The 25,189-nt window shown below is 48.5% G+C and overlaps 1 pseudogene; it reads left to right on the top strand.

Moving 5' to 3' along the window:
- The first annotated feature begins 2,411 nt into the window (after positions 1-2,411).
- Positions 2,412-9,421, top strand: LOC114900492 (annotated as a pseudogene).
- The last annotated feature ends 15,768 nt before the right edge of the window (positions 9,422-25,189 follow it).

The following is a 25,189-nucleotide window of genomic DNA, read 5'->3' as shown; positions in this document are numbered from 1 at the left end:
GGAGCAGGGCGGGCTGTGTGCTTCTCTCCTCTCAGCCCCTTGTCACTCGACAACCTGAGGACCAGGCTTCTGAACAGCTCAGTGTCGTCCCACCTGTCTACCAGCAGCCCCTCCCTCCTCCCACCAGCACATCCTTGAATGATGAAAAGATCTCTAATGTTTTGCTTTTCATAAGCATAGTTAAACACTGAGAAGTTCTTTGGTCCTTCTCGGATTCTTTTTAGATGAATTAGGGTGAGTCTGGATGAGTGTGAAGATGCCTTATTATAAGTGTTCATGTGCTGTGCGTATGTTTACGTTTTATGTATTAAATCTTGTAATATATCTTCTCCCAGTGATAAGATCAATTCTATGTGGTCTTTGGTGTCGTTTCTTCTTAGCTTTCTTCCCTTCCTGCTCGGAGAGCCCTGAACAGCCTCCACTAGGGCTACCATATACAGTTGTATAGGTTGTGCACTGCACAACTCCAAGGGGTGCCGTTGATTTTACAGTCTGTAAGCTGAAAAGCACCACTGGACTTATGGACTATGGCAGCCCTTTCTCCATCCATTGTGCTCATAATTTACACAGGCAGTTCTAATGCCTTTATATAATAAATGACTCATATGCTATATCCCAGAGCCACATGGAAATATTTCTTGGATTACCTGTTCTGGATTATCCATGCTTAACTCTTCCACTAATGTATGTGATCAAGAATTACTCCCACTCTTTTAGTTGAGCTGAATGAAGAGGATAAGGGGAAAATGTCAGATTAAACTGATCCACACTAAGGTGTGAATGACTAATATGCCACCCAAGCCCTGGATGTATCTGGGAAGGCTATTTCATTTCAGAAAGGGATCTTATTCACTAAAAGCAAGATTTTGGTTGTAAAAATCACAACTAGGTGGGCAGAGGAGGGAAGAACTTATGTCAGGGTGGGAGCAGATTTGAGGGTAGGACCCTTTAAGGCTCTCTCTCTTCTGTCTCTCTAGGACCAATCAACTCAGCAGCCTACAGGCTCGGTAGAGCCTTTCTGCAGAGGGCATTCTCAGTATTTCTTCTCTTCGGCAAATCCGCTAATGTTGTCACCTTCTTATCTCCTGCTACAGCAGCAGAAAAGGCCTGAGAATTGTTCATGACTCTGACTGCTGGGAGTTGCAGATACGACTTAAAGTCAGCCAATTACATGCACCCATTCAGAGCCAGAGCAAGGGCCGTCAAGGAGCAGGTGCACTTAGACTTCTCTCTGGCTGAGGGGGAGGTGCTCGGGGTTGAGGTTCAGGGCCCTGTGGCGGCAGAACTGAGACGCGAGCATCCAGCCGCATGGTGGCCCGGTCTGGCACACCCTGACTGGCCATGCTCAGTTCCAGCCTGTTTCCTGATTCTGATTCTCCAGAGTTCCTATGGATTCTGTAAGCTCTCTGACATCCATCCCCCACATCCCAGGCCTGCTTACCAGAGTCGGGTTCTGTTGTATGCACCATGAATCCTGAGAGAAATCCCCTCTGCTCACAAAGTCCTGAGGTCTTTTTTATTTTAATAAATTTATTTATTTTTTATTTTTGGCTGCGTTGGGTCTTCGTTGCTGTGTGCGGGCTTCCTCTAGTTGCGGCGAGCGGGGTCTACTCTTTGTTGCAGTGCGCGGGCTTATTGCGGTGGCTTCTCTTGTGGAGCACGGGCTCTAGGTGTGTGGCCTTCAGTAGTTGTGGCACGCGGGCTCAGTAGTTGTGGCTCACAGGCTTAGTTGCTTCGCGGCATGTGGGATCTTCCCAGACCAGGGCTCGAACCCGTATCCCCTGAATTGGCAGGCAGATTCTTAACCACTGTGCCACCAGGAAAGTCCCAGTCCTGAGGTCTTATTGAAGTCAGGGTGATTCTCTCTGGCGAGCAGTGATGTGCTGATGAACTATCTTTCTAGGAAAAAAAAAAAGTCCCTGATGTGTGGCATTTGGCATTTGCTGATTTCCATGGTATAAATGTTCCCACCACTGTCAGTTTCATAATACCAACCTTTAAACACTTGACTAGCAAGGTTCCTGAATATTTAACAACAGGCTGTCAGGGGGCGGGACGAGCCAGCTTCAGCATAGCACGGCCATCAGAATGTGGCCTTTATGGCCAAAGTTTAGGGTTTGCCAGAATCTGAGTAGGTGGTATATAAGAAGGGCAGTGGTGAGCAGTGGTCAGTCCCCAAACTGGGACAGAGAGCAGAGGCAAGGCCTGGGCTGCTGGCACTCCCTCAGGCCAGGAAGAGCCCCTTTCCTCTACAGGTAGGGGAAGAAACCTTTCTTTGCTTTTAACCTAAACCTTGACTGACTACTAAACTGACTCCTAGGGTTCCAAGGGCTGGACAATTGGCGGGGTGGCTGCCCAGCTCCACCAGCCTGGAATGTGTGAGGCGGCGTGTTTCGGGATGACTTCGTGCGGGTCTCCAGTTTGAAGGACCAGATGCTCCCTTCTGTGAGGTCACCCCGACAGCTTCTCTGGGGACACTGGACACCTTGCTGACATCCCAGACAGTGTGCTGCAGGGCAGAGGCCAGAAGCAGCTGACCACTTCGACCAGTAACCGGAAGCTTTTGAATTTCATACTCCAGCATGTGACGTACACAAGCACAGAGTACCAGTGCTGCAGGGTGGATGTGATGAGTCTGGAGTCCAAGTCCTCAGTGGCCAAGTTTCCAGTGACCATCCGCCTTCCTGTTATGCCCAAGTTATATGACCCTGGACCAGAGAGGAAGCTCAGAGACCTGGTGAGCATTGCCACCAAAACTTTTCTCCATCTCCACAAGTTCATGACCATGCTCCAGAGCATACGTGAGTATTACCCAGACTAGGCCGTGATCGTGGCTGATGACAGCAAGGAGCCCCTGAAAATTAATAACAGCCACGTGGAATATTACACCATGCCTTACGGAAAGGATTGGTTTGCCGGTAGGAACCTGGCCATATCTCAGGTCATCACCAAATACGTCCTCTGGGTGAACGATGACTTTCTCTTCAACGACAAGACCAAGATTGAGGTGCTGGTGGATGTCCTAGAGAAGACGGAACTGGACGTGGTAGGCGTTCAGTGTGCTTGGAAACGTGTTCCAGTTTAAGCTGTTCCTGGAGCACAGTGAGAATGGGGACTGTCTCCACTGGCGGTCAGGATCTTTCCGGCCCCTGGACGGCTTCCCCAGATGTGTGGTGACCAGTGGTGCTGTCAGCTTCTTCCTGGCCCACACAGGATGGCTCCAAAGAGTTGGCTTCAACCCCCGCCTGCAGCGAGTGGCTCACTCAGAGTTCTTTACTGATGGGCTCGGGAGCCTGCTTGTGGTGTCCCGCTCAAATGTGATTGTAGGTCACCAGCCCTGTTCTCCAGTGGTGGACCCAGAGCTGGCAGCCCTGGAGAAGAGCTACAACGTATACTGAACCAACACCAAAGCTTAGGTCTAGTTCAAGCTGGCTCTCCACTACTTCAAGAACCATCTCCAATGTGCCACATAAAGGTTGCCCGGGCATCGGAAAAGCGTTAGGCTGACCGGTTGCAGCTATCTAAAACAGAGGAACTGGTGGATAGTCTATCAAAATTTGAACTCCTGATAAGACGGACAGAGCAGATGGGTCTGGCTCAGGTACTGGAAATAACAATCAAAAGCTAAGGGTCATTAGAAATGGACCAATCACTGATCAGGGCAAGGGAGACTGTATTCATTATTGTTTGTATGAGGTCTTACAATTTATGAAGCATTTGTACATATAGTATCTCACATTATCTCATTTCATCTCACATGAAAGTATATGATGGGTTGGTATCCTCAGTCAAAAAGATGGCCGCTGGGTCCTTGAGGGTTATTTGCTGGAAATTATATCACAGATCATCTCCAGCATCACTGTCATTCACAAATTTTTCTGGTCCTACCTTGTGGACTCAAATAACGTGAATAACCCAGGGTCCTTGCCTGGAGAAGGTAGAAGCCTGGTTCAGTTCGGTCCGCTAGTGGAATTGGGTCAGAGGATGAGAGGCGGACCAGGCAGGCGAGGAGGGAGTCAGCTCACCTGGAGCCCGGCACACAGATGGGACGCAGGCAGTTGGAGGGATGAGATCACTGGGGTAGAGTCCACTCACTGCTGGAATAAAGCTTTCCCTGGCATCAGACTCCCTGTCATAAAGACAGATTCCAGAATGCCTGGGATTGAACTCGGACCCTGTGCTGAGGAGCCATGATAAGCAGCGTAAGTGCAGTGGCCAAGCCACTAGATTCCAGGGCCTTGAGATCAGTTGCTGACCGCTCGAGACCCGTGTCATCTACAGAGTGGAGCCATCATGATGAGGCAGGCTCTCTCGGTTATCTTGGGAGTCAGCCGATTCTCTCAGTGCTGCACTGGCTCCGCCTTTTTGTTTCTACTCTCTCCTACTGGAGATGGCTTAGGGTAGTTCAGGATCTCTGAAAATGTGTCTGTGAGATATTAATAAAACTTCATGAAAAATGAAAAAAAACCTGACTACTAAACTACTTCTGTGACTGGGTCAGCTGGGCCTTAGTTTCTCCATACAAAATATGGGGTGGCACTTGCCATGTTAACGTCAGGAAGCGCTTGTGAGAACCAGGTGTTTTGTGTTGTGGGCCAGGATAGTTCAGCTCTGCAAGGACAGCCTAAAACTTCCGGGGTTTTGGCTAAGGGACTGGGTCTCACGGGAGGTTTCTGGCTTTGCATGCTTTGTAGCATCTGCGTGATACATGCCTGGTGTGTGCATCTGTGTCTGTTGTGTATGATGTGGTGAAACTGGGCCCTGGGGACCTCCAGCCCAGTGTGGCTCCAGGCATGTGTCTTGGATTACTGGTGCTCAGCGGGTGAGCAGACGACAGCATCTAGTTTTAGAGAACATGAAGAGGATTTGAATGTTTAATAAGGAAAGGATGGACAAAACATGCTACAAGAAATCCACAAAATGTCACTGGCATCGACAGGCCTGCTCCCTCCAGCTTGTGTTGACAGCATTTGGTAAATATTCTGATTAATCTGTGTCCTCATGTGACCGAGAAATTCACAATTTGAGTTTAAGTTTGTTCCCGGGACTTCACATGTTGGCCAGTTGCAGAGAGAAACAAAGAGAACCCTACATGATTTCCTGGCCTCACATCAGAAAATGTGGCCTCGTTGGCCTCCAAGAGTCACGGGGCTCTGCATAGCAGCCAACGTTGCACTCCTTGGATGTTCCGAAACACCTGTGCTTTCTGCCCTGCCTCGTCCCAGCCAACCTGACCGTACAGCCTGGAATTAGGTTCGGTGCGAAACTCCAAAGGTCTTGGGCAATGTCACGGCCCTATCCAAGGGCCTGAAGTCCACTCCAGTGCCTGGGCCCTTCTTCTCTCAGAGCCTTCTCTCAACATTGAACTCTGACACATCTGGGGAGATCGGAGGTCTTCAGTAGCAACTTTTTACGTTTACAAACCACATTAATCCAAGACTCTATTTCATAGCAACTGTTTTCCCGAAAAAGGACTGAAGGTTAGCTCACTTTTCCTGGTACCACCAGACGGTTCTGGCACCCATGGCTCAGGCCGCCCCCTGGCATCTAGCAGGTGTTAAGGCTGAATGGGAGTGTGGTGATGCTCAAAAGGTTACTCGACCAGCTGTCACCATTTGGCCCCAAGCAGCTGTGTGAAGCTTGCAGGTCAGGAGTCCTCAGGGCCTGATGCTCCCCCGGCCCCGGGGTGAGGTTGCCCTAGACAGAAGCATAGCGTCAGGCAAAGAACCAGGTGCTGGTATGACGTCAGGTCTCTTTGTCAGCAGAGCCACTCACTTCCTGTTTCACCACCTGCTTGCTTCCACCCTCTTGCTGAGAATTGCAGGCATCTGCATTCTGAAGGGAGCCAGGAGCGGGGGCCCCCTGACCTGTCCCCCTAGTGTGGAAGAAACGGGCAAAATCCCATTGTACATGCAAAGCAGAGAAAGAAAGACTGCTCAAAACACATGTTTTGGGGGACAGGAAATTTGCCCAGTCATTCTCTTTTCCCCATAGAAAATGGGCTACAGCAATAGTCTAGCTATTCACTTAGCCTTGAATTAATCATCCAAAATGACCATCAGTCTGAAGTTAAAACTTTCAAGTCCTAAAATAAAAAAATCCCCTTTCCCCAAAAATAAACATTACAGGTACTCAACCGTAGGCATATGGGATTATAGACTTGGGGAATTGGAAGGAATCTTAGAGTTTATTTTACAGAAGAAGAGACTGTGGTCCAGAGTGGGAGGCTCTTTGTCTGGAGCCAGGATGCAAGGTCAGGATTGGGAGCCCCCAGGACTCTTGCTGCTTCTCAGGAGCGTGGGGACATTGAAATTACCTGGGGCCATAGCTGGGCTTAGTCATGTCAACTTCCATTTGTATGCTGCAGGCGTTTGGTCACAGACTGGGATGAGGTGATGTGAGCCCAAGGGATTGCAGTCTTTTTAGATTTCTATGCCACTTGGGACACCCAAAGACGTTGGTTCCATCGTGGCAGGGAAAGCTCATGGTAGTAAGCTGGGTACTTAACTTTTTTCCTCCAAAGAACCAGAGAGAAAATGGGAAGGAAAGGCCCCATAAATTTATGCCATCTGAGCCCTTGGAGATGAACACCAGCAAATGCCAACGACAGGCTGGCCAGGCCAGGAAAGTGTACTGAGTGGGGGCAGGCTGTTCCTCGGATCCGTGATGCTTGGGAATGACCGAGAAAGTCCCGTGAGGGAAGTGGGAAGGGGTTCTCTTCTGCCTCAAGGCCGGACTCACCCCGAGAGCATCAGAACACACGGGTGTTGGGAGGGTGAAGGGAGTGCAGGGCAAGAGGACTTCCCTTGGCCCTGGAGGGCACCTGACATTTTGATGGGTCATTTGACACAGGGACATGTTGTAGTGGCAGAAAAAAATACAGTGTGAAATGCTCTGTTTTTTTTTCTGTTCATTTTTCTTTTTTATTGTAGTTACTAAGTAATGTGGGTAAAAGTGTCCCTCTGCATCCAGGCTCAGGGATAATGAAACTTGTGGCTGAGAAATAGACAGGGGTTTTAGTCACGTATATTACTGGCAAAAACACAAGTAAAAGAAATCCGAATTTTTCTATATGGAGGAGACTGCATCCCCAAATCGCCAATCACAGATTGCTGCATCTGAATTCCCAGCAGCCTCGGAGGTGTCTGGCTGAGAGGCTGCGGCTCGACAGCCTGACTTGGCCTTTTACCACCAGTCTGGGTGCCCAGCACCCCAGAGCTCTCAGTCGCCCTCCTCCGGCCCCTCCCTGCAACCCTGTGCACTCCGCTCCCCCAGAGCTGCCATCAGGGCTCTGCTCCTGCAGGGCTGCATCCTACCCCTGGCTTCTTAGTGGGGATGCAGGCAAAGCCCTGACTTAGGCCAGGCAGAGAGGAGAAAGCCTTTGAACAGGCAGGCCCACCTGTGTCCCTGAGGCCACTGGGTGTGGGCAGGCCCGTCCTTGCTGCTGTCGGGCCCACGGCTCCTCTGCCCGAGTCTGAGACTTGGGTCCCATTTTCCCCAGTTTAGCACTTTTAACTGAACCTTGTGAATTCTTGAGAATGACTGCCTCCAGGGATGTGTCTACACCTCCTGGGCCTCCTGTGAGCTGGAAAATGGAGGCCTTTGTTCCAGAAGGATTGCACTTGCATTCCTGTGATTGCTTTGTTGCCTAGAGCAGCAGGGCCTCAGCTCAGCCTTGAGGTACCAGGAGTGTCCTAGTCATCCTAATATGTGTCCTAGGTCTTTGCATCGGGTGTGGCATATACTTGAAGAGGAGAGAGGGGACCAGGGCAGCAGGCCCCAGATGGCTGGTGCTTTCAGACTCCTTGGAGTTCCCTTATCCACATGGAACAGAAAACCTGCCCAGAGACACAGACAATGAGCAGGGCTCTCCAGGTTGAGGAACAAGCAGGCTGGCAGACCAGGGTGCCTGTACACAGTAGGGGCCTAATTTATACTTGTTGAATGGAAGAAGGGATGGTGAGGCAGCAGAGGGGTGCCCCTGGATTCCAGAGAGCTCTGCCCAGACACAGGCTACCCTACCCATGGAGGCCAGGCCTTCTGGTACATAACCTCACCCAGAGGCTGGTGTTTAACCATCTCTGATGGCCCATCAACCTCAAGGTTTTCAACTCCTGTGCATGAGAAACTTAAGATTTGGTCATGTTGCTTTTCTGTTCAAAAATCTTTGCTGGCTCCCCGGTGTTTTCAGTGGTGTCTCCTAGTTATTAAAAATTGGTTTCGGTGATCATGCTTCCCTCTTGAGAATTCACAACACACATTAGCATACTTAAGGGCCCTGAGAGGACCTGCGGGGAAGAAATTGGTTTCCCAAGCTCAACCATGGGACACCAAGGTCTGTCTTTCGTTTGCTTACCATCTATTAGCACACAGCAGGGTACAGGGCATGTTTTGATAACATTAACCAATAACATAAAAGCCAAATGAATTAGGCTTGCACTCAGAAGATTATGGCATCTGGCCTCGACCTAAGGTTCTCCCCATCTCACCACCATGGTGCTCCTCTCTCCTCAGCCCATGCCTCCCCTTCAGACAGGCATGCTGCCTGTCATGGGCTGAATTATGTCTCCCTAAAATTCATGTGTTGAAGTCCTAACCCTCAGGACCTCAGAATCTGATTGTATTTGGAGTATTTAAATTACCTTTAAAGAGGTAGTTAAATTAAAATGAGGCTGCTTGGGTGGGCTCTAAATCCAGTCTGACTGGTGTCCTTATAAGAAGAGGAGATTAGGACATACAGAGAGACAACAGACACGGTGAGATGAATCACAGGAGGACACAGCAAGGAGGCAGCCGTCTACAAGCCAAGGAGAGAGGCCTCAGAAGAGACCAATCCTGCCAACACCTTGATCCCAGACCTCCAGCCTCTAGAGCCGTGAGAGAGAAGTTTCTGTCATGGAAGCCCCCAATCTGGGGTTTGTGTGATGGCTCCCCAAGCAGACTAATTCACGGTGCTCCCCACTGCTTCCCAAATGTACCACAATAGGTCAGTGTTCCCAGCCACCATTTGGCTTCTCCACTCTTCCTCCTGGATGCCATTCCCCCATCTCTTTCAGGGCTCTGCCACTGCATTTCTTTCAGCAACAAACAAAACCAAAATAAAATAAAATTCTGCTCGTCTTTAAGGGCCTCACCCAAATGCCTCCCCGCCCAATAAGCTCACCCTGGCCCATTCACGGCAATGAGCCCCTCTCTTCTGTGCTCCCAGGGCTGGTGGAAACTTCCGTTCAGGCTTCCTCTCACTCCGCTTTCTGCTGAAGTGAGTCGAGCATGTCTGTTCCTCCCCCCATATTGTTGGATCTCTGGGAGTAGAAACTTGTCCCATGTCCCCATACCCAGCACTTAACAGGTGTTCCAAGATTATTTTCTGGATGGAACTGAAACCATGTCTCCATATCTGCCAGGTCAAGAGGAAAGTGAGCACCTGCTGTCTGCCTGCCATATTCCTGCTCTTGGATGCTGGGACCACAGCCACAGTCTCTGGTCCATCCCGGGAGGGAGGGGAGGCTGCAGCATCGCAGGTAGGCCTTGAAGGACACGTAGGAGCTGAAGTCATGCCTCTGTGGAGCGAAGGAGCGGATGCTACTTTATCTGTTTCCAAATAATTTCATGCCTTTTGACTCATACGCACAGGACCCCAGTGCCTGGCACACAGAAGGGACTCTAACCATGAAGAAGGTGAAGACGGGCCATATGCCAGCACGTCAGGCTCTCGGGCTCTGCTCCCTGGGGAGGTTCCTTCCAGTGACCCCACTGGACCCGGAAGGCCCAGGAGATGGTGCAGCAAGCCAGGACCTTCCTCAGGAAGCCTGGCTGGGGCAGCACGTGTGCCGGACCACCATGCCCAGTCACCGGGCCTCACACGGGGGTTGCCGAGCATGGCAGCAGGGCTTATATCTCCAGGCCCCGCGGTCTTGGGGAGAAAGGCCCTGTGGAAGGAGAGCTTTGACACCCTCCACTCTGATCTGAGCACAGGTTTTTAATTTCCCTGTAATTTGCCCTTTCTCCCTCTCCCCGGCTGGCTTCCCTGTCATTTCATTTCCTGTACTATTCTCATCTTACAGCAGAGGTGAAGAGAGTTGACCTCTCTTTGCCCCAAAGCTGAATAAAATACAGAACAGATTTTTGTGAATAAAAATAGGCTCGAATACCACCAGCCCGTCACTCCGGGCTCCGCTCGGCCCATCTGGCCTTGCTCTCTCTCCCACCCACTGGCCCACAGGGCAAGGCCGCACAGAGAGCGGGTGCTGGGTCTCTGGACCAGGGCCCCAGGGGACCACTGGCAGGAGGGAGGGCAGGACAGCACAGGAGCGAGGTCAGGAAGGTGGAGGGGGTGGGAGCGGTTGACCAGCTTCATCCTCTCCCGTGAGGGATGGCTGGGAGGGTGGAAACCTCCTCGTGCATTGCCCTTGCCAGGGGACCAAGGAGGAAAGATCAAAATGTTAACACCTAGCGGGAAAGAAATTTCTGTCTGGAACATTTTGGACAATTCCAAGAAGGATGCAACTGGAGCCCCTACGAGCAGAATAGAAAAGATTGTGGCTTCAGAGCCAGACAACAGAGCGCACGTCTGCCTGGTCCTCATTCTTTTGTGGTTGGCTGTGTTATCTTAGACAAGGAACTTAATGTCTGTGAACCTCAGTTTCCTCATCTGTAAAACGGAGAAGACAATAATGTAGATTCTGTAGGTCGGCTGGGAGAATTAAATAAAACAGCACATGGAAAGTGCTTGGCACATCAAAGGTGAACCCTGATCTACTTGCATCCTTCTTGTCATTCAGGTCATAGGTCAGAGGGTCAGAGGGGCCGTCTCTGATACCCCATCCCCGAGTCTAATGCAGTCACCCAGCTCTGGTCCACTGAGTGCCCTGTTCTCTGCAAAGCATGGACGTGTCTTTGTTTCTTTGTTTATATGTCTGCTGTCTGGCCCCTCCTAGAAGGAAAACCCGTGAGAGTGGGGATCCAGCACCCACCCTGTCCAGGGCCAGGCGGTTCATTCGAAGGTGGCCTCTGTTGGCTGTGCACCTGCTCTGCTGTGCAAACTTAAGGGTTGGCTCAGGCCCTAGTGTTTCTTGTCTACGTCTCTGTGGGTGCCCCTCAGCAGGTCCCACTGCTCCTGGGCTCTGTGTGCAGTGAGGCAGGATCCCTTCCATCCTCCGGCCTCAGAATTTAATTCCCTAGAGATGGCCACTTCCCTCTTCCCAGCTTACAATCCCTTTCCCACTAAGACAAAACTACATAAACACCCTTGTGGACGTGGCTTTCAAGAGGTGAGCTTATCTCACCTGACCATGTCTCCTCTTGCTCTGAAACACAGAGAGATGTCCACAGTGTACTGGCTCCAAATGAAATGACCAAAATCTGTATTAGCTTCCTTTTGCTGCTGTAACAAATCACCACAGTGTGGTGACTTAAAACAGCCCGTGTTGGTTATCTTACGGAGTCTGTAGAAGGACACTGGGCTAGAATTAAGGTGTTGGAGGGCTGTGTTCCATTCCTGAGGCTCTAGAGGTGAATGAATTCCTCTGTGTTTTCCACCTTCTAGAGGCAGTCCTTCTTAGCCTCATGGCTCCATCATTGCCTCTCTCTGACCTGCCCACAAGGAAGCGACATCCTATTGGAAGCAGACAGGTAAGCCAAGAAATGCAGTCCTATATGGTAAGTGAGGAGTGGGTTGGGCAGGGAGCAGGGTGGGAGCGTACAAGGTGGGGAGGCTCCCCAGGGGATGGTACCCAAGCCAGCGCTTGGCTTCACTCCTCTACTAAGCTGTGGAAAAACTCGAAGGCAGGACTGAACCTAACTCATCCTCTTCCTTCTTTCGAAGCTGAGTTCACTGCTTTGTGCCTGGTAGACACCCAATAAATACACCTGCAGTGAACTGGTTCAACTCTTTCAGAGTCATTTTTCTCTTTGGGGCCACAGTTTCGGAACTGTGATGTGATGGGAAATCAGGGACTGAGCCAGCATCCTGGGGCAGAGCCCTGGCCGAGGGTTTGAAGGATTTTCTTCATTACTATACATTTTCCTCCCATTGGAGGTGATTGAAGCTGGAAGCTCCACATCCAGTTGTGGGGCCTCACCAGGAATCTCCCCAGACATCAGGGAACCGGATTTGAGACCCTGCCCTTGGTTTCAAGACTTTAGAATCACTGTGGGGGGAGGGGGTTGATCAGTGAGGGATGGCTCATCCTTTGAATTTCTTCATAAAGTCACATGCTAGGAGCGAGGGGGATGAAACTGAGCAAGAGAAATACTTGGCAGGGTGTCAAGAAGGACTTTCTGGGCAGATCTATTGGCTGTGCCCCAGAGGGAGGGGCTGCTGCCAGAGTCGGGGGATGCCTGGGAGATTCTGGTCTCCAGTCAAAAAGTTCCCCTTGCAGTGCCTGCCCGGTAAGGCCCCTAGGCTGTGAGCATCTTCTGCCCTCTGGCCTCAGATTGTTCTCCTTCATTCTTACCTTCTTCTTCTTCACTCAGAGCTTCAGAATGGGGACCCCACACAGTTCTAGGACCCACAGGCTGCAGGGGAAGGCTGATCACAGGGATGTCTGAAGCAAGAAATCCTGGCAGAGCAGGCTAAGGACAAGGCTGAACTCTCAGAGAGATTCACACAGACCAAGTGAGGCTGAATGGAGAATCAAGGTTGCCTTGGTACTTCCCCTGGGCCATCATCTCCCTCCTAGATTGGAGAAGCTCAGCATCCTTAGCCCCTCCTAAGCTCTTGCCAGGACCTGGAATGTACAGGGGTGGCAATGCATTAGACTTTATCCTGCATTCTTTCGAGGGCCATTCTCCAGGCCATGCTTCAAACCAGGCCTGGCAACCAATTAGTGAAATCAACATAGTGGATGGAGACCCACTAGCATTAAGAAAAAAAAAAACACGTAGAATCAAGCACAGTTGAAAACATCCTAGTATATCTCAGGAATAAACGTATTACTCTGTGAAAATGTGTTTCAGTTTTGTGTATGGTATATAGTATACTAAATGTGGGTTGCAAAGTGCAATGTATTTCTTAATGCGGGTCAAGTAAAAATAGAGCATCTCAGGAATCGCTGGGGGATCCAGTGACCCCTGGCGGGAGAAGCTGCAGGTCTGACCAGGCAACTTCATTAACTGTAAATAAATGATGCATAAACCATCCAAAATGTTCCTTCCCGGAGACCTTGGGTGGGGGTGGGGGTGGGGTCAGTGGAGGAGCATTGGCTGGGAGTAGGGAGGCTGGGGTTCTGAACCTGGATCTGTCGAGTACTCCCTGTGAGCCATGGGTGCGTTGCTAACCCCTCTTCCAACCTCAGTTTTCTCCCCTCTCAAATGGGGAGGTTCCATTGTGTCTGCGTGAACTGCTGCCCTCTGGTGGTGAACTCTAAGATTGCTGATTGGCGTGGAGCTGTCCATATTCTAGGTGAGCCTCACCGCGAGGTGGAGTGTATAGAACCCCACACATGTGTTGAGTTCTCCGCAAAGGCCCCAGCTGCTCAAATACTCTGCCAGTTGAAATACTCCCATGCGATAGTGTAGAGTACAGATCTTTCACTCAAAGATCCATTTGTCCATGAATATTGAATAACGTTCCAAAGTGTGTGAAGTTCAGCTATGGGAGACTTCAGGCCGTGAGATTAAGATAGCAGCCTTCACCAGCCTGGTCAGCTGCTGGCTTTTCAGTGTGGGAATTCATTGTGGGGTTGAAGGTCAACATTTCTGGGGTGGCAGCGTGAGGACCCTGAGTCCTAAGCTGGTGATGTATCTTCTTGACCTTTGCCCACAGCTGGCCGCCTTCCCTGCAGGCATCTTTACCAAACATCAGCTGCCAGGGCCAAGGGCCGAGGCTTCCTCCCAGGGGAAATACCAGGTAGCCAAAGGTGCCAAGGGATCCACCTGCTTTGGATCTCTTTGGACCTCTGCTTAGCTGTATGCCAGGCATCCAGATGCGCCTACTAGGCCTGAACGTATTTCTTGAAGCTGCTGAGAGCGGGATCAAACATTTAGAACATGGAGTTTGTCTTGCCACTTTCTTCAACCTCTTCTTTTTTTGATGGTATCAGCACCTATTTGCATCTCCAGTTAAGGCTCTAATTAAATTCCCTTTAGTCTTTGACCCAACCTCTTGCAAGAAAAGTGATTTTCCAAAAAATTTCTTACTTAAACAGCATGCTGCATTGTTCTGAGATTTATGTCTAGTGAACTAAAAGAGGACTGAATGTTCCTGGCATTGTCTCTGGATTTAAAAAGGTCAATTGCTGGCATGAGTAAGGCATCTTCAAATCCCCCAAAGCAAATATCTTGGATCATTGCATTCAACAGGTGCTTAATACTTGTTTGTGAAAAGGTTGGAGGAAAGAATGGGTGGAATCGCAGCAATGGCACTTCAGATGAAGCTTCTGAGTGCTGAAGCCACAGTGCAAACCCCACACAACAGGACAGTGACCTGGGGCCAAGTCAGGGTGCTTTATCCACAAGGTTGAAAGACCCAAGCAAACATTCGACAAAATGGAGTTAAACACTTTTCAAAACAATCGTTTAGAGTATTAGACCACTGTCTCATGGGGGGTCTGAAGGGCCTGAAGTAGGAGTGTTTTATTTTTAAACAATTCACTTCCCCTCTGACTTCAGGAATCCCCAGGATGGCTTGGTTTTGAGGACATTACCGGTCAGCCGCAGCCAAGAAGTGATTAGCAAGTGCCTGCTCCACAGACACGGTCTGACTTCTGGGCTGAGTTCAAAGCAGAGTTCTTAGTTTAATAATAATACAGGATTAGCTTTCCTTTACAACTTCCCATGCTGGATCTATTTTGAAAAAAACACTGCAATGTCCATGGAACTTTGGGGGCACAGTGAAGACTTGGAGAAAACATTTAGTGCATATTTGCATTCTTGTTCACATCCTCTCATAATGAATCATGGAGAAAATAACCCTCCCTTAATTCTCTTGGTGGGAAATGGTGGTTATTTCCAATGGGAAGAACAAAGCAGGTCTTGAACTCCTCCCATCACCAATGTGCTGAAAGGTGGTTCCAGAGCTCACGAGTGATACAGGCTTGCGTTCACTGATTGCCATGTCATTTAAAGGAATCTGATTAAAAGTTCAGAAGAAATGCTAGAATTCTACAGAATAATTGTCCAAAGCTGTGGACAAGTACTGATGGTAGCATGTGAGAAGATTTTAGCCCAGATGTGGGTGAATATTTTCATTTCAATAGCATTTATTTATTTATTTATTTTTAAAATTTATTTATTTATTTATGGCTGGGTTGGGTCTTCGTTTCTGTGCGAGGGCTTTCTCTAGTTGCGGCGAGCAGGGGCCACTCTTCATCGCGGTGCACGTGCCTCTCACTGTCGCGGCCTCTCTTGTTGTGGAGCACAAGCTCCAGATGCGCAGGCTCAGTAATTGTGGCACACGGGCCTAGTTGCTCCGCGGCATGTGGGATCTTCCCAGACCAGGGCTCGAACCTGTGTCCCCTGCATTGGCAGGCGGACTCTCAACCACTGCGCCACCAGGGAAGCCCGGCATATATTTATTTTAACACATATTTAAAAGATATATAACTAGCACACCTGTGAGTTCTTGACTATTTTAGGAAAAGACTAAAGAAGCTATTTAAGTGAAAACCAAAAAAGAAAGGAAAGCGTGTTAATTTAAAGAAAACTAATAATAGTGAAAATTGTGAGGCTGGTGCCTAAACAATGAAGTTTGCTGAACAGATTCAAAGCAAGCATTAAATTTTTGTAGTGTTACTAGAAGCAGTACGCAGATGCTGGAGTCTTGTTTGGAACAAATATTCAGGACTTGGGGGAAGGCTCAGGGACTGTGGATGTGCTTGGAAGGAAGCCTTAAGGGCACAGCCAGTCTTTTTGATTGTGGGGAACACTTGGCTCCAGGATCTTTCTAGAACGAATCTCTGTGAGTCCATCAGTGAAGACCCCCAGCAGGCAGTGACGTCTGCTCAGGAGAGCAGACCTTCTCTCAGACTGAGCCTGGATCTCAGAGGGAAGCTGATAGCTCCAAAAGCCTTCCCCTTTGCCCACCTGCCGGGGATGTCATTGCCTGGCCCTTGGAGAACCTTCCACCAGGGCTATCACACCTCACAGTGCATCAGAGTGGAGCCCAAACTAACAGGTGTACCTTCTACTCACCACCTGGGCATGCAGGCTGGCATGTGAGTCCACTGCATCTCCTTCAGGATAAAGACAACAAGGCGAATGGGCTCTTGTCTTTAATCACTTTTCTGAGTCTTTGCTGATAGGGGGGTGTCCTGGGCAGGGTGCTTAAGAGGACAACTTAACTGTCGAGGCGTCTTTTCTGTGGAACCTCAGTCGTGACTGGAGAATCCACTCCTGAGCCTGGCCCTGCTCGGGACCCTTGTTTTCTCAGAGAAGGAACTCAAAAAGTGCCCAGAGCTGGTGCTGGGGATGCCATTTGGTGGTCTGGGAGTTGCTGATTGCTTTCTCTGTCACAAAGCCTTTGATTTCCACCGGCTCATGTGTACACATGTGGGTATTCTTGGTGGCCTGACCATTGAGCATAATTAAAAGAAATGATTGGCTTTCTCTTGATGCAAACATCTGGTTTTACTTGAAACAAGATGACTTAGCTGTTTCAGAAACATTCTTGTAACCCTGGATTCACATTTTCTTCTTAAAATATATATTTTCTCTGTTAGGGCAGCATGTTAATGTAAACACTCCGTGTAACTGACAACCGACAGTTTCAGAGTGTGTGGGGCTCCAAGCACTGGAGGAACCGCAAGAATGATTGCGTTTTTGATTTGATCACTGGAAATCTGTTTCAACAGTCACTCTGATTTAAACAATTACTCTGATTTATACTCCAAACGCTGTAATTTGCAGAAAACGTAACCATGTGAGGACATTTTTCTAGAGTATGTCTTGGCAACTTTGTTTTGTTGTGATGTCATTCCTTCAGCTTCAAGGAAGTGCTAGGGAATCCAAGAAAGAAAACAGGGCCTTTTCTTTCTGATGGGCTTTCTGGCCACCAGGGGGAATATTCTCAAGTCTTACCACTCCCGGCCCCTGAGGCCAACTCTGCCGGGCTAAGAATGCCATCCAGGACAGAAGGAGACCCCAGGTTTCCTGAAGGTCAAAGAGTTAAGGACCAGGAGTAGGGTGATTGGTTGTGTAGCCACTCCCACCATCTACGGTTAAGGAGGGCAGGTGGGAAACCTCTTCTTGCACCAAGTTCATTCTTCAAAGCCCAGGTTGGCAGAGCTAGAAGACGGACAGGAGGTTTAATCCCTTCATTGCCCGGAAAGGAAGATACAGAGAGGGAAAGAACACCACCCAGGTTCTAGAGCAAGTGTCAGAGCCAAGGGAAGAACCAGGTCCTTGGGTTTCTGATTCACTGCAAGATTGAATTGTAGGCATGGAATGGCAAGTTGGTTCCATTTTATGTATGGAGAATGTGTCTCAGTAAAATGAGAATACAGTTGTCATAAATCAAAAAAATTAAGCAGTCCATGTTTTGTAGGGTACAGCTTCAGAGAGCTAGTACTCAAAGTATTAGCTCTGTTTATCCATCCCACCCCGCACCCCGCCCGCAATACCACAGCCAACTACCGCAGCTGGTCAGTGCTGCTGGAGAAAGAGCCATGGAGGGCAATTCCCTGTGGCCTTCCTCCGCCTGCTGGCTTGGCGACAGCTCAACCGCCATAGGCACTGAAGGTGCTTGTTATATGAGGTAGCATCATGCCTATGGGGATGGCACCAAGACCCTTGATGGTGGTGGGGTGCCCAGCCTCTCTAACTGCATCTTCCTAGACCATCTGCTATGGATTAAATGTTTTGTCTCCTCCAAATTCATGTTTTGAATCCTCAGTGTAATAGTATTTGGAGGTGGGGCCTTTGGGAGGTAATTAGGTTCAGATGAGGTCATGAGAGTAGGGCCCCCACAATGGGATTAGTGCCCTTATAAGAAGTTGAAGAGACCCGATGCCTATCTCCCTCCTCCCTCCATGCCACCCCTTCTCTCCTCCACATGAGGATATAGGAAGAAGGCAGCTGCTTGCAAACCAGGACCTTCACCAGAACCTGACGAGGCTGGCACCCTGATCTCAGACTTCCTGTTTCCAGAACTGTAAGAAATAAATTTCTGTTGTTTAAGCCACCCAGTTTATGGTATTTTGTTATAGCAGCCTGAGCTAGGACACCATCTGTCTCCAACCTAGCCCTAGCCCAAGAAGTAGACGGTTCTCTTTAAAGTTCATCTCCTTGATAGCTATAGGCTTAGTTTTTCAGTAACTCCTTAAAATCACTTATGTGGCTCTTACCACTGAGGAGCTGTGGGATATGACAAGTTCCATCTCCACCTAGAATCTGCTGTGTGATCAAGAAGGGGTCTGATCCTTGGCCATGCCCCAGTGTCCTCTCAGTTAAATGAGGGATCAGACCACCAAGTGCTGAAGTCTCTTCCAGCTCCACTACTCTTTGGATCTGTGACTCTATCATTTTGTTTATATGTTTTTCTTATTTAAACAGTGATACAGGCTAATGGTGGACAGTTTTTCCCACTTGAACAACATACTCTTTGAGGTGTGAAGTTCATCATGTGTGTCACCCCTCCCACAGAGCCTGGAATGGGGACCTTCAGCCAAAGGCATGCTCACAGCCTGCCACTCCTCTTGGGACTGTCCTGATGACACTACCAAAGACTGTTGTGTGCTTCTGAACTATGTTGGTGTATGTAGTTCTTGCTCGATGAATGGGAGCCTACAAATACTCAGTTCCTAGTACAAGAGTCAGAGCACAGCTGGATCTCAAAGATGGTTTGCTAAACAGCCCTGGATTGGCTATTTGACCAATATGTCCTGCAGTAATAAGTTTATCCATGCTAACCACACTGATGAAAGAAATTGTTCTTTCTTTATTTTCCTAAAACTGATCTGATATTCCACATGAGCTCCCACACACAGGGTGGTGAAAGAAGAAATAAAACTAAATTTTGGTCCAATTGAATAATTTCAAACTGATTCCAGCTCTCTTGTCTTCTCCTTTCTCTTACTCCATATGGCATTTGGGTGTGGGAAGAGGGAATACTATGTTCTCATATCCCTCAGGCGTTGATGATCCTCCAATTTCTGAGGCAGTGTCCTTTGGTCTGGTCACTGCTTGCCTTGCTGTCTTTGATGGCTGAGGTCAGCAGCTGGTAAGACGTGTGACTTTACTTCTCTATCCTCAGTTGCCCCGCTTGGCTGACTCAGGGTCTGCTGCATCCTACATCTAACTCTGACCTGAGAGGTTTCTGCAGTGGGTCATTATTCCGCCTGCCATGGTGACCCATGCAGACACTCTGGCTCCCAACGCAGTGGCCGTACAAACCCCCCTTGGAGGGCCTGTGGGAATGTCTGGGTCCCAGACACGCCACAAGGAAACTGAAAATGGCTCAGAAAAGGTAACTCAAGCTTGGTCTTCCCTTGGCTCTAGTACGCTTCACAATTAACTTTACTTTGGTGTGGTTGCTGCCATGTTGGTACAAGAATAGACTTTGAAGAGAAATTAACCCAGAGTCCCAACTGGGAACCAGGACAGAAGACCCTTCTGGCTTTCCCTCCGATTATTCAACATATTGGAGCCTCTTATCTCACTCCCTGTCTCTTCTGCTTGTTTCCCCTTCTCCTCCTAATCCCTCAGGACTGGGAGAGGTGAACTCCTAGCTTTTCCTTCCTCTGTATATTATCCTCTTCCTGAATCTGACAGCAAGTCCCATGGCCTGTATACACTATAGAAAAAAATTCCATAGTCTGAATTTCTTCAATGGCTATGTGAGTCACTCTCAAATTTACACTTATATTCTGCCTGAATCTCTATCTATCTGTCTGCCTGAATTGTTTTCTCAATCTTTACACTTGGATATTTAATAAGAAGCGCAACCTTAGCATAATCAACACCGTGACTGTTTGGCTGCCCTGTCCCCGTATCTGTCCCCTATTCCAAGCATTTTTAATTTTGGTGAATAGAACTGCCATCTACTCAGTTGCCCAGACCACAGATTTTAGAGTCATTTTTGACTCTTCTTTCTCTCACATTCCCACATCTAATCCATCAGAAAATCCCATTGGCTCTAACTTCAAAATAGATCTTGGACCCAAAACATTTCTCATCATCTCCATGGTTACCATCAGCATCTAAGCTACCACTTCTCCCACTTGGGCCATGGCTACAGTCTCCTAACTGGGATTCCTTCTTCTACTTGTGTCCCCATAGAGCAGAGGTTCTTATCTGGGGGTGATTTTGTCCCCCTGGGGGGACACTTTGCCATGTTTAGAAATACTTTTGGCTGTCTCTACTGGAAGGTGGGAGGGTGCTACTGGCATCTAGTGGAGAGAAGCCAGGATGCTGCTAGCAGTTCTGTAAGATACAGGACAGCTCCCCACAACCAAGAATTACCTGGGGGCTTCCCTGGTGGCGCAGTGGTTAAGAATCCACCTGCCAATGCAGGGGACACTGGTTTGAGCCCTGGTCCGGGAAGATCCCATGTGCCGCGGAGCAACTAAGCCCGTGTGCCACAACTACTGAGCCTGCGCACTAGAGCCCGCGAGCCACAACCACTGGAGCCCACGGACCTAGAACCCATGCTCCGCAACAAGAGAAGCCACTGCAATGAGAGCCCGTGCACCGCAACGAAGAGTAGCCCCCGCTTGCTGCAACTAGGGAGAGCCCGCACGCAGCAACAAAGACGCAACACAGCCAAAAATAAATAAATAAATAAATTTATTAAAAAAAAAAAAAAAGAAGTACCTGGCCCAATATTTCAGCAGTGGCAAGGTTGAAAAACCCTGCCAGCCTCCCAACATAGTAGTCAGGGTGGTCTTTCTTAAGTATAAATTAAATTGTGTCACTCCTGTGCTTAAAACAGTGTGGCTTGCTAGTGTAATAAGAACAAAATTTAAATTATTTATTCTAGTTTCCAAGGCCCCATAGGACCTACCCTCTGTAGACCTCCCCTATTTCCTATTTCTCCATTCTGCTCATTTACAATCCTCCAGCAGCAATGATCCTTTGTCTTTCTCTCCAATTTCCTGAACACATTCCTGTCTCAGGGCCTTTGCACTTGCTGTTACTTCTGTGTTCTCTAGATTTTGCTTGGTTGCTATGTCATCACTCAGGTCTCAGGTTAAATGTCACCTCCTCAATCAGTCTTTCCTGACTTCCCTGGGGACCACAGGCCCTCTACCCACCCCTGCAAAACAGACAGACACATCACATTACCCAATGTTATCTTCTTCTTAGTATTGATCAGTATTTACTATTGTATTATGTTAGTTTATTTGTGGTCTGTCCCCCCTAAGTTTCTTGAGGATGAGGCTATTTTTCTAGAATGGAGAGAGAAGGGCTCAGTAGATATTGTTGACCGCATGCCTGACTGATTGATTGTCAGTATATTGAATAGAACCTAAAGAGATTTAGAACATCTTTTCTCTCTAGTCAGTGCCTAGCTTTCAGGCCTATTGTCTTACTGTGAAATCGTATTTCAATAATATGAGCTGAATATTAACTCTTTTTCTATGCATTCCTGCTATACCATTACTAGCCACCCCCATACCACTCCATCCAACTAATATATACCTTAGCTGGTTAAGGACTAGGTCATGCTCAGGGGAATACAAAAGAGAAAAAAAGATTACTCTTCCAAATATAAACAAAGTGTTCAATCTATTATTAAAAAAACCTCCACTTCTTCTAGGAGGCAAACCCCGTCCCCCTCTTTCCTCCCAGTGGGTAACAGGACGGGCCCCAGCTGGTTGCCTGTTTGCTCTGGTCTTGGTAACTGAACGTCTTTCAGTTGCTCCCTTCCCTACAGCACAAACCTAAGGCTTTACCTAAAGCTTTATCCAGCATTTCCTAAGGCTATTTCTACGTTGGTGAAGAGAATGCGTTCCCTTGCACAGTAGGAGAGGAGGCTAAAATGCAGAAGTGCTGGATTCTCAGGAGCCGTTTCAAATACTAGACTCCCTTTTGCCAGTGTAGAAGCTGCCGAGATTTCACAGACACAGGAGGTGAGGTTGTGGGAGTGTGCCTTTTGTGCATGAGTGTGTATCATGTGCACAGATCTGCATGCATGCATCAGGTGTATATCTGTGCTTGCGACATCCCAGAGGTCACAAGATCAAAAATGGGAAAGGATATTAAGAGTAGTGGGAAGAGTGTATTCATGTTATTAATCTAGTGTTAGCCACAGGAATTAGTAGCGTTTGGCTAGATGACAGCTATTCACAGTTTTTCGTCATTTATTTGCAAATGACCTGGGTTCAAATCCATTTAGTAGTTTGATTTGGAAAAGTTACTTAATGCTTCAGATCCTCAGTTTTTTGATCTGTAAATTGTAGCTGATAATTCATTTATGATGGTCCAGAAAGTACCAAAGCTCAGTCTCCACCATAATAAGACATCTCTCTCCTGCCCTCCCCTTGGTGGCTAACAAACACATCTGCTGTTCTTGCCTGAAAGTTATGGCGTCTTTATTACCCAGATTGGGGGATGTGGGTGAGGGGAAAACATGGGGGCTTATAGGATGTCCACTGCAAAGGGCAGGGTGCTGCTGAAGAACTGGGGCCCAGCCAGAAAGGGGAAGGGGGAGCAGGAGATGGAGCCTGTGCTCGCTTAGTTGGGAGCCATCGTTTTCTTGCTCATTAGGGATGAGGGAAGAGAGAGGATTGGGGACATCAGTCAAGCATGTGAAACAGGTGGTAAGAGAAGGAACTAGGGAAAGACGATCTTTGAGAAGATTCTCTGTGTTAGGATGGTGATGCCACTTTCGTATTTCCTTGAGGGACTACAGTGCTGATTGAGTCGGTTCTTCTATCCCTTTGATGGCTCCACAGAGTTTCCTTTGAGTGTGGCATCATGCTGAGACAATTCTTTCAAAAGCAGAACCAGAAAACCAGACTTTATTCAAGTTAGAACCAATTTGCACTGTTGTTGTGAGGATTAAATGTGATTTTTGTGTGTAAGTCTTCAGCACAGAGTCTGGTAAATATTAAGCACTAAATAAAATGTAGCTCTAATTAACATGCTAATCACAGTCTTATCTCTCAAAGACTAACTAACTTGACTCTCAAGAGTTCGCAATCTCTTTTACGTAGCCCTTAAGACCATTTGCCACTGTTTTACCTGTTGTGGATTTTCCCTTGACAACTCCTACCCCCGGTTCTGTTGGCTCAGAGCTGCTTAAGAATCTAAGACTAACTTCTGAAGGTCACTTTAACATCCAGAGAAATGGGGCTCAGCTTGAAGGATACCACATTCTTTTCCTTAGTGATAACTGGGTTTAGATCCTTTGGAAGTATCTTTGGGCAGCAAGGGAGTGACAATTGTAATGGGGAGTTGACGGGTTGGTTGGGTTCCCAGTCATAGGGCCGCTATAGCTTTGAGGGGTCCCAAGAATGCCAGCCAAAACCCCTTCCCGCTGCCCACTCACCTCACTCCTCCCCAGTACTGAACTCTAATAAGGCCCAAGCTTGCTCTGTGGCTCTGGGAGCGTGATTTAGTTCTTCCCAATCCCACACGCTCGGGGTCAGCAAGGCATAAGGCAGGTGTGGCCAACTTTTAAAGAGAAATCATGATGGCCCCAGGACCTACACAGTGTCTGACCCAGTGGAAGCACGCTTTACCATGTTGTGACCGGGAGGTGGAGAGGCTTTCTGCAGCCGTTGGCTACCTTTCTCCCCACTGCAGTCCTCGCTCTCTGCAACCCGCCTTTCACTTCAAGCCCCCCTTCAGGCGCCTGCTCCCTTGTTCTCACCTTGTTCCTTATGTGCTGCTCTCAACTGTCCATTCATCACCAGGGCAGGACGTCCATCTCTTTTCATCGGAAGCAGTTTCACAGGGGGGTGAAGAGTACAGACACAAGTGCCAGATGCTTAGAGTAGAATTCCAGCTTCACAACTTACAAACTGGTGACCCTGAGCTAGTTAATCTTTTCGTGTCTCAACGTCCTTATCTGTGAAACGGGGATACTGATAATGTCTGTCCTGTAGAGTTAGCACAAGCTTAAATGAGATGATATGTATTAACTCTGCCTGGCATGCAGTGATCACTATGTAAGTTTTGTGGGGGTGATGATGGTGGTGATGGTCACGGTTACGATGATGCTGGTGGTGGTGATGGAGGTTGTAGTGATGACGGCGATGGTGGTGGTGATGATGGGTACATCTGCTCACTGAAGCATCAACATAAACTCTTCCTCTGCCATTACAAAGGGCAAGTGATTATTCCTAGGCTGGCCTCATACCTGGGCAAGGATGACAGTCAACCTCTCATGTGATGTGAGCGGGTACAGAGGGTCCTGCCCTCCTCTCTGCTGCCTGACAGCTCCTCCCCTATTCTAGGGAGAGTAGATGTTAGCGGGAAGATTTCTGGGCAAGATTCCAGTAACTTCTCCCCCATCTGTTTCTGGCTATGCTTTTGGGGTGAGATTGAGCACACTGGCTCCTGATGTTATGTGGACTCAAGAGTATGAGCTCCTTGAGTCCAGGGCAGAGACTTGATGCTGTTTATCTCTGTATCCCCAATCCCAGTGAGTCCCAGAGTGGTGCTCTATATAGACTGCATGGATGGATGGATGGATGGGTGGATATGTAATGAAAGATGAACAATTAGCAATTTTTCAGGGCATTTGTTGGCCGCCTGCAAGGTGAATGATGTTTGGCCCCTCTCCCTGATATCTGCCCCCTGAGGGATGTCTCTGGGGACAGGAAAGGTTGAAAAGAGAACAAAAGGAGAATCTGGGAGGGGGCCATAGGGCCATGCTGGGCAATGGTCAGTATTCCATGACTGATTGGGCAGTGAATAGATTTGAAGAAATGAAAGTCTTCTTGGAGAATTATGATGCTGCTGACAAGTGCCTCCACAGATGCCCAGGTCTGCCCCTTGTCCAAAGAGACTCAGATGAGCAGGGTATGGGACCTGCCCTCAGGGGTTGCCCATTTTGGGGAGGAGTCTCATCATGAACATGTGAAAGGTAAAGGTTCATTCTAAGCTTTTGGCTCAGCTGAGGGTTATTTGATCATAAGAAACAAAAAACAAAAACTACTCAAATGAACTTAAGCAAAACAGGAGGATAAACAGTAAGCAGAGAGAGGGGCTGAAAGTACTGCCAGGCTTCACGGAGTCTGGAGAGTCTCCAGGTGGTGCTTGTCAGACTCTCTGTGTCTCGCTCTCTGAGACGACATTGTCTCTC

Source organism: Monodon monoceros, unplaced genomic scaffold, assembly GCF_005190385.1.
Source record: "Monodon monoceros isolate NGI ecotype Baffin Bay Population unplaced genomic scaffold, NGI_Narwhal_1 Super_Scaffold_19, whole genome shotgun sequence".
NCBI lineage: Eukaryota > Metazoa > Chordata > Mammalia > Artiodactyla > Monodontidae > Monodon > Monodon monoceros.
This window is presented reverse-complemented; position numbering and strand designations above follow the sequence as displayed.